The sequence below is a fragment of the Anastrepha ludens genome, chromosome 4 (assembly GCF_028408465.1).
Source record: "Anastrepha ludens isolate Willacy chromosome 4, idAnaLude1.1, whole genome shotgun sequence".
NCBI classification, from domain to species: Eukaryota; Metazoa; Arthropoda; class Insecta; order Diptera; family Tephritidae; genus Anastrepha; species Anastrepha ludens.
In genome coordinates this window covers 66053062-66063372 of record NC_071500.1, presented here as the reverse complement: position 1 = coordinate 66063372, position 10311 = coordinate 66053062, and positions in this window count along the sequence as shown.

Here is a 10311-nt window from a genome sequence, read left to right as displayed (position 1 = left end):
TTGGCGTATTGTGAATATTTGGTCGATGGTAGACTTTCCAGGTCTGAAGCCACACTGATAAGGTCCAATCAGCTGGTTGACGGTGGGCTTCAGCCTTTCACACAATACGCTCGCTAGAACCTTATAGGCGATATTTAGAAGACTAATCCCGCGGTAATTGGCACAAATTGCAGGATCGCCCTTCTTATGGATTGGGCAGAGCATACTTAAATTCCAATCGGCAGGCATGCTTTCATCCGACCATATTTTGCATAGGAGCTGATGCATGCACCTTACCAGCTCCTCGCCGCCATGTTTGAATAGCTCAGCCGGCAGTCCGTCGGCGCCCGCGGCTTTGTTGTTCTTTAGCCGCGTTATCGCTATTCTCACCTCGTCATGGTCAGGTAACGGAACGTCAATTCCGTCGTCAACGATTGGGGTATCGGGATCTTCATATTCTCTATGACATGCGCAGCTGTCACCGTTTAACAGGTTCGAGAAGTGTTCCCTCCATAATTTAAGATTGCTCTGTACGTCAGTCACCAGATCGCCGTCTTTGTTTTTACAGGAAAACGCCCCGGTCTTAAAACCTTCTGTAAGCCGCCGAACTTTCTGGTAGAATTTTCGGGCGTTGTTCCTATTGGCCAGCATCTCAAGCTCCTCGCACTCACGTATTTCGGCCTCTCGTTTCTTCTGTCGGATAATACGTCTCTCTTCCTTTTTCAGCTCTCTGTAGCGATCCCACATGGCTCGCGTTGCGCCCGATCGCAGCGTGGCTCTATAGGCGGCATCTTTTCTTTCGGCGGCAGCATGACATTCCTCGTCGTACCAATTGTTTTTTCGGGCTCGCCGGAATCCGATTTCTTCTTCGGCGGCGGTACGTAGGGAACGAGAAATGTTGCTCCATTGCTCGTGCATGCCGGTGTGTTGGGCAGTGCTCTCCGAGAGCAGGAGTGAGAGTCGAGTGGCGAATCTTCTGGCTGTCTGTTGTGATTGCAGCTTTTCGATGTCGAACATTCTTTGCGTAGGTAGATGTACGTTTTTTGCTGCACAGAGGCGTGTGCGCAGTTTGGCTGCAACAAGGTAATGATCCGAGTCGATGTTGGCTCCTCGGATCGTACGTACATCTAATACACTAGAAGCGTGTCTTCCATCTATCACAACATGATCGATCTGGTTTCGCGTTTTTCGATCAGGAGACAGCCAGGTAGCTTGGTGTATCTTTTTATGCTGGAATCTGGTGCTGCAGACTACCATGTTTCGGGCCCCGGCGAAGTCGATCAGCCTCTGTCCGTTACCGGATGTTTCGTTGTGCAGACTGAATTTTCCGACTGTGGGACCAAAAATTCCCTCCTTGCCCACCCTGGCGTTGAAGTCGCCAAGCACGATTTTAATGTCGTGGCGGGGGCAGCGCTCATAGGAACGTTCCAAGCGCTCATAGAAGGAATCCTTGGTCGCATCGTCCTTCTCTTCCGTCGGGGCGTGGGCGCAAAATAGCGAGATGTTAAAAAATCGCGCTTTGATGCGGATTATTGCGAGACGCTCGTCCACCGGAGTGAACGACAGTACTTGGCGACGAAGTCTCTCTCCCACAACAAATCCGACACCGAATTTGCGCTCCTTTACATGGCAGCTGTAGTAGACGTCGCAAGGTCCTATGTTTTTCTTACCTTGCCCCGTCCATCGCATCTCTTGGATGGCAGTGATGTCAGCCTTTACTCTCACGAGGACATCAACCAGCCGGGCAGAGGCACCTTCCCCATTAAGGGACCGGACATTCCAGGTGCATGCCCTCAAATCGTATTCCTTATTTCGTTTGCAGGGGTCGTCATCAGTGTTGGAAGTTCTCATCCGAGGCTTTGTTGCTGTTTTCATTGGGGGGGCTTTTTAAGTGGCGGGTCCCAAACCCAGCGCACAACCAGCTATGCTGGGATGCTTCGCCTTCTCACTTTAGCTCACTCCCGGACGGGTGTTCGGAAGCTAACCAGAGGATACGTGGGCTAATCCCGGACGTTGTGAGCTGCTTGGACCATATGTAGAAGAATCGTCCTGGCCACTCCCAAGTGAATGACGATCAGTAACTTTCCCCACTTGCGTGGACTTCTACACATGGAACCATCCTCCTGGCCAAAACTGAAGCAGTTTTGATCACAAGCAGAAAAAAAATTCAGAACATCGCGCTAAGCATAGATGGGCATAACATCAACACCCAACCGTATTTGAAGTACTTGGGAGTCATGATTGATGCCCGCTTAAATTTCAAAGCGCACATTGAAAAAGCTTGTGAGAAAGCAGCACGGGTAAATACGGCGCTATCTCGAATTATGGCTAAGATAGGCGGGCCGAGTCAAAACAGAAGGCTGCTACTGGTAAAAGTTACCCAATCCATTGTAATGTATGCTGCACCTGTGTGGGGACAATCGTTGAAATACGAAACATACGGTAAGATTACAAAGTCTCTGTGTCGACTAAGTGTTTAAGAGTCACACGCGCTTTTCACACTGTATCCCATGAAGCTATCGGGGTAATTTCTGGCATAATGCCTCCAGATATAAAGGCTCTGGAAAGTAAGAGAATATATAACAAAAGCCGAAGCCTTGGCAGGTCGTTAATAGCTGAGGAGCACAAAGAAACAAGATACAAGAGCCTATCTAAATGGCAAAGACCTTGGGATATAACAACCTAAAAGAGATGGACACATCGACTCATTAAAAATGTGCAGGCATGGATCGATAGAAAACATGGTAATGTCGACTTTTATATGACGCAGTCTCTGACAGGACAAGGTTGTTTCAGAGAATATCTCTAGAAGTATGGCCATGATGATGGAGTTACATGTTCTTTTTTGTGCCAAGGCAAATGGAAATGTGGAGCATATACTCTTTTACTGCCAAAGATATAGTAAAGAACGAGAGTTTTTGGAAATCAAAATAGTAGAGCCATAAACTCCGGACATGTTGTTCCACACATGCTAAAATCCATAGAAGTATGGGATTGTATTAAAAAACTGTCAGCGTGGGATTTGAGCCAAATGGAGAGAAGGTGAAAAAGCGAAAGCATAGCACTAAACAGCTGAAGTACTGTAGTCTAATAGTCTACACTTTTCGCGTGAAGTAGTAACTTACAGTTGTGCCGTAGGACCATTTTCTCGGTTGATTTACTTGGATGAAGGCAGAGCGAAGATATCGGAACTAGAAACTTATCTTTCTACGGTATGGACAGAGCCATGGTGGGTGGGGGAGTACTATTTCGACCGGGGCGGCTTTCTCATCAACTGACCTAAACAGTGGGTGATAACAAGTAGATGCTACTTTCGAGGTATTGCATCAGGTCAATAACGGACGTTGAGTTTAGTACTCAAACCGCCTCCCGACAAATACTTAACGGTTGTACCGTTCGAGTTAAAGTCCCACACTGACGGAGTTCGGCTTTCGATGCTTCCTCCTCGTAAAAAAAAAATAGAATGAATTAAAAAAATGCCCATTAATGAAGTGTTAAATCTTGTGGCATTTAGTGCTTATAATGAAATTCAAAAGTGATACCAACTTTCTACCTCTTTTTCTTATATAACCAACATATTCATCTCGGCCTTCAAGTCATTAATCGTTATACAAACCAATCTTTGGCATATTGCAGCATCTTTCCGGATCACTTAGACATTGGTTTTGGTAAGCTTTACTCCATCTTCAATTGCAAATAATCCAATAATGCCACCGGATATTATGAGGTCTCCAGAGACTCCTATTACGTAAAGTCTGCTTATTCGAAGGCATCTCAAGCCAAAAATGATTTCACGATAAGAATTTGTTTAAATTTTTACTTCGGCTAAAACATTTATCGAATGTTTTGGTTCTTATATATATATGTACGCATGTACGTCACTTGAATCTCTCTAAAATCTCCTCAAAATCTACCGTCTAGTGAACGAACCGTGGCCAAGTTGCCAACTACAAATATGGATACTCGGTCATAATCTGTTTAATAAATATTCACATGAGCATTTCCATATATTAAACAACCACTCATTATAACCACATATACAGTCCTGTGCAAAAAAAACCGGACAGTCTGAAAACTCCATATTTTGAAGTAGTATGGATTTTATCAAATATGTTTGAATGTGGTTATATTCCATTGTGTTTTTAATACAAAAGTATGAAATAAAATCAATAAATTTCATACGTGTTTTTAATATTTTCATACTTTATTTGTTTTAGCATAGTCAATAGCGAATGTTTTATTATTAGTTTATCCTTATTATATAATCTTACAGCTAATTAATTCAAAACAAAATTAATTATTTCATTATAAATGTTATAATTTGAAGTTTTAATACTTGGTCGCACCGCCTTTCGCCTTAATTACCGCTTTAATACGTCTCGGCATTGATGTAACCAGGGTTTGCAACAATTCCTCCGAAATATCGTTGTGCCAAGTGCACATTATAATGTTATCCAGGACAGTTTTGTTCTTCGGCTTTTTTTCAGCTGCCTGCTTCTTTACAATGGCCCAGAGGTTCTCAATTGGGTTTAGGTCGGGACTGTTACCCGGCCATTCCAATTCAACAATTCCGCTTTTTCCCATAAATTCTTTTACCTGCAACAAATAAGGAATAAATCATTGGTTTTTTGATTCGACATTTAAACAAAACACTCGGGAGATTTAACAAAAATCATAACTTACTTTGTGAGATCGGTGGCATGGCGCAGAATCATCCTGAAATATAACGTCCGTTCTTAGAGAATACTGCTCCTCAATGACAGGTATTAAATGCCTATTTAAAATTGAAATGTAAGCATCTCCGTTCACCCGACCATCAATAAGAGTCAGAGCTTTCGTTCCGTCATAGCTGAAGCAGCCCCATACCATTCTACCAACTGACTGTCTTACAGTAGGCAGTATGCATCCAGTTTTATATCCTTCGCCAGATCTGCGCCTCACATGGTGGATACCATCCGATCCAAAGAAGTTAAACTTGGATTCATCCGAAAAAATCACATTCTTCCAGTGCTCGAAAGTCCAGTTTTCATGAGTTTCGGCCCATCGGTATCGTTTTTGACGCATTTTTTCGTTCAAAAACGGCTTTTTTGCGGGATGTCTTCCTACAAAACCGGCATTTATCATTCTCCTACGCACAGTAGATGAATCTATTTCGACGCCAGTTGCATCCAAGAACTCCTTCCTGATGTCTGCCGAAGATTTCAAACGGTCCTAGATACACATCCGCTTAATCATCCGGTCTTCAGCAGGCGACGTCTTTTTTCGTCGTCCAGATCCTTTCTTTCGCTCCGTTGAAGCCGTTTCTGCAAATTTCTTTAAAAAATCGGCAACAGATGATTTGCTGAAGCCTACTTTAGCAGCAATTTGATGGTACGGACAATTTTTGCTATGATAGTGCAATAATTTGCCCCTTAACGACAGCTCCCATTTGCTTCAATCTTGGCATATTTTTGATATTAACACTTGCCACGTATCAACTATTTCACTTATTGCTTAAATTATGATACAAATTAATTCAAAACTGTTCTATTTATACACAAAAAAGCTACTTACCGCCAAGAAGCTTTATACTCAAGCTATACAAATTTAAATAGGGTAAATTTGCTGTCCGGTTTATTTTGCACAGGACTGTATGTAGGGTGTTTTTTTTTGCTGCATGAGATGTATCGCTATCGATAACTATGGTGTAACAGCTGAGAATGGCAAACTGTGTTGACATTTTATCTTCAGTAAGTTGTGGTAAGTCATTATGAATCGTTCAACGCCAGAACAATGATTCTAAATTTTGGAAATTTACTTTGAAAAAAACAAAATTTATTCGGAAAGTTCATAAAGCACTGGCGGCATCATCGGTCCTTATTTCTTTCGCAATGCTGAAGGAGCTGCCGTTACGTCGAATGGCTAGCGCTATCGGGCCATGTTGACTGGAATTTTGTTTCCAAAACTTAATCAACTAAAGATCGACGCCAATTGGTTGCAATAAGACGGCGCAGCTTGCCATACAGCGCGCTTAACAATCGATTTGTTGCAATTCTCCAGCCACCATTGAACCCATACGGCCAAAATTAGGCCGAGATATGCCAAAAAAACAAATTAATTCCAACTATATTTCTGTTTTGTATTATAATTTTAAGTTCTGAAGTTTTTAAAAAAACACCCGATACCTGCGATTTGTATAAATTCATTTCCACTCACCTCTGAACATTGCCTCCGAAAGCATTTGAACTATAACAAAAATGTTTACGCTTCCCTCACTGTAAATTGTAATCAGCTGATTCTTATAGAGAAGCCCTAGATGATTTAAAATAGACTTTGTGTTTTTTCGATTTCATTTTGCTTCTATTTTATTACATTTGCACGCTTGTCTGCACACGATGCCTTTACAGACACTAGAGAAACTGGCAAATAGACAGACAAGTAGACAGATAGCGAAGCAAATAGACTGGCCAAAGTTTCACGAAGCCACACACAGGAAAATCGTAATGCAGACGTAGTTGAGTGAAGTATTTATTTATTTTATTTTAAGATTTTGTAGAGAAGCAACAAATTAGGAGTTGTCAACAAAAATAACATGCTTGCAACAGCGACACACTTTTTCTTGTATTTTTGTTGTTTGTATTTGGATGTGTAGTAATTAAGGTTGGAAGTGCCGCAAAATGCCAATTATTGTGTTTTCTTAATAAATATGTAAGCAACTTACTAAAGCCGCTATAAAAGGTATTTAGCTTATATGCCTTGTTGAGAGTTTTATTAGATCTGTATTTTTTTTTTTTTTTGAATATCTAACTAACATTTACAATATTGGAATCCCTATGCCTACTTGCAAATTAAGAATAAAAAAAATATATTCTTCAGAAAGTAGAGAATACTTGTGGTACAACCAGGCTAATTTGGTCGCAAATAGATAAGAGAATATCAGGAGAATTAATTAGCTTCTCTAGAGAGAACATCTCGAAGGTTGTGAGTTATGTCACCGGCCATTGGCTGTTAGGTAGGCTTTCTTCTAGGCTAGGAATATTTTTGCAATGAATACTGCAGAAGTTGTAGAGACGAGAAAGAGAAAGACACAGTAGAACACTTCCCCTGTAATTGTCCAGCCTTGGCTAGGAGTAGAGCAACCTTAACTAACCTTAATGATAACCAGGTGGCAAACAAGTCACTCAACTTTTTCCAAGTCACATAAAAACTGGCGCTGGAATGTCTTCATAAGCTGAATATCTTACGTCAGAGCAATCAGGTGCGTATCCTATAGGTTCCAGAGCACACAGGAATTACTGGGAATGAAAAGGCAGATAAATTAGACAGTAAAGAGGCGGCCTCCCCATTAATAGGCCCAGACACATTTTGTGGTGTAGGAATGTTTAATTTATACTCTCATATTCAGGAAGTAGAGAAAAGACAGAGAAGCTCACACAGCAACAATCTTTCGTTACTATTGCAATTATAATCAATAATAGGTAGCTTTATATGGAATTAAATAAGAATAATTTAAAACCATCACAGAATTTCTAACAGGTTATTGTGAATTGAATTATCATCTGATTAAACAGCATTTTAAACTTTCGACATAAATCGCCTTTTCATCACCAGTGACAATTCGGTGGAGAAAAGACTTCCTTTTGAATATGGCCAGTAGTTTGCAAAAGTGATTCTTCGATTCAATGATGAGTGTTAGGTTGTGTTCGAGCTTTAGGAGGGCTTCAAATCCTATACGAATATTCTGGCAGTGGCATTCAAATCAAGTTGCGGAGGTTAATTCGGTGAGGTTAGTAAGTTTATGCAGTCAATTTCCAAATAATAATGGGACATTTTTTATTTTTTAATGGGACATTTGAACAATATTTTCTTTAATTTCCATTGAAAGCTATTGGAAACTGAACGCCTAGAAAAAAAAAGTTATTGTATTTATAGTAAAACGTTATTGCTTTGGGGTGCTCATCATAACTCCCACCAGAATCAAAAGAAAAACAAACCAAGCTGCAAATTGTTCAAGGAGATGCCTCCGATTTCTTAATTTTTCATAGCTCGTGGAAGTTGAAAACTCGATTTTCACTAAGACAAAATCGGCTTATTCCTTATTTTAATGCTAATAAGTATTAAAAACAACAACAAAAAAGCTCCAAGGTATACCTGGCGAATTATGGGAAGAAGTGTTGTGCAAAATTTCAAGACGTGTATTCTAGTAGATTTTGAGTTATGGTATACAGGGACTTCAAAAATGTCAACTCTCATAAAAACGCACCGCTACCGAGCCAGTACGGGTACCCGCCAAGACCTGGTCACTCAAATACTGCTAACACCGTCAATTTTTCTCCGATAGAATTGATTGATAAATAAATATAGGGTGGGCCATGTAAAATTTGCTTTCTTGAATCGGCTATAAGAAAAAAAATAACCAATATTTTTTCAAACTTTTTTTTTTTATTTTGAAGATTGAACATTGTCATTTATGAATGAAAAATAATATCGTTGAAATGACTGCCACGACTGGCTTTACAGGAGGCCATTCGATCAACCCAATTTTTAAGCACATTTTCGATTGTTGGGCTCCAATTTCATGAATGGCAACTTCGATTTCGTGTTTTAAAGCATCAATCGTCTCTGAATGGTTCGCATATCATTTGTCCTTAATGGCTTCCCACAGAAAATAGTCCAACGGGCTTAAATCACAGCTACGAGGCGCCTAATTGATATCGGAATTCAAAAACGGTAGTCTAAAGTTCGAGTGTAACTTTGGCAGTGTCACAAGTTGCACCGTCCTGTTGGAATTAAATGTCGTCCATGTCATCTTCTTCAATTTTTGGAAACAAAAACTCGCTTCGCTTCTCGGGGCTTGGGGCACATGGATACTAAGACTTCAGTCAAAACACGGAACATATGCGGAGCACTGGGGTAAAAACCTTAAAGTACTTATAAATAAAGTGCAATACAATACAATAAAGCAAAACTTCGGTCACTTAAAACACTCAATTCTGGGTGATACATAACCACTTGCTTATTTGAAGTTTTCAGAGAATTAAGGAAAATTAACAGCTGAAGACTGCTTGTCCTTATCAAGACAATGCGAGCTCTCACAAAGCTCTTTCCCACAAAAGAGTTTTTGAACACTCATAAGATGTAAGTAATGGAGCATCCGCCTTACAAACTTGCACCCTAATTTGTAGCCTAATAATTTCTTTTCCTTCCCGAACATCAAAAATAAAATGCAAGGTCAACGATTTTCAACCCCTTGGAGAAACTGTTGAATAACTCGTTTTGGAGGTGCCCTCTTCTGAGTGGCAAAAGTGTTTTAGTTCAAGCGAATGCAGTATCACATTGACTTCGAAAGAGAATATTTTGAAAAATAGTAAAGCCATTTTCACTATTATTTCTCTGTGTTTCATTATTGGGCGCAAAATGTAAAAGGCAACGCCGTAATCTCCTTAAAAGGAATTAATAACACATTTGTAAATAATATTTGATGCTTTTTCTAACAATAATAATAATATTTATGTACGTACACGTTTGTAAGATTTCAGTACCTATTGCAAGTTTGCTTGTGAAAAAAAAAATGTGAAAAAGTCTACTTTCAATTGGTTATACACTAGCCTTTATATTTGATTTTCTTGCTATATGAAATACAATTAAATATGTAATTAAAATATATAATATTATTTCCTCTTTTTATATTTTCAGGTAAGTGGAGGCTTTTACTCGTACAAAATGATTAATTGTTATTGTCTGGTAAGCTCTTCATTATAGTATATGACACTGAGTTGATTGAGGTAGAACTTTCTGGTAGCATAGAATTAGTATAATTCGTCTTTTGAAACTTCCTTTAGAAATTGTTGCAAACTTTTGCTAAGTGCGCTAAGTCAAGTCTCATCAATCTCAAAAAGTCAGGCAATTGTCTACGCTTAATGAGATTTATTCGGTTTAAGTTTGTGCATTAGAGGGTAAACTAATCAGTGTAAAATACCAATCAACCAAAATGCTTTGGACTTATTGCGAAAAGTGTATATACGCACTATTTTTATAAAAGTTTAAAAAAAACCTTGTCTAATAAAAAATGTAAATTTTATTGGGCTTTCTGGTCGAATACCAGTGAAATTGGTTGTTCGAGAAGATTTTTGCTGAACCAATAAATGCAAACCCATAGAAATGGGCGTCATAGTCTCAGAACTAAAGTTAAAAAAAATTAAGATTTTATTGTCGATACATCTTCTTTAACAACCTTTGCTAAGCAACTCTTTGTTTTTTAATCGGAGAAATTGGCCTGACGGTTTCAGTAGCGTGAGGAAACAAAAACTGTACAAAGGAGTCAAATGGCTTTTATTCTGTTAACAACCCAGC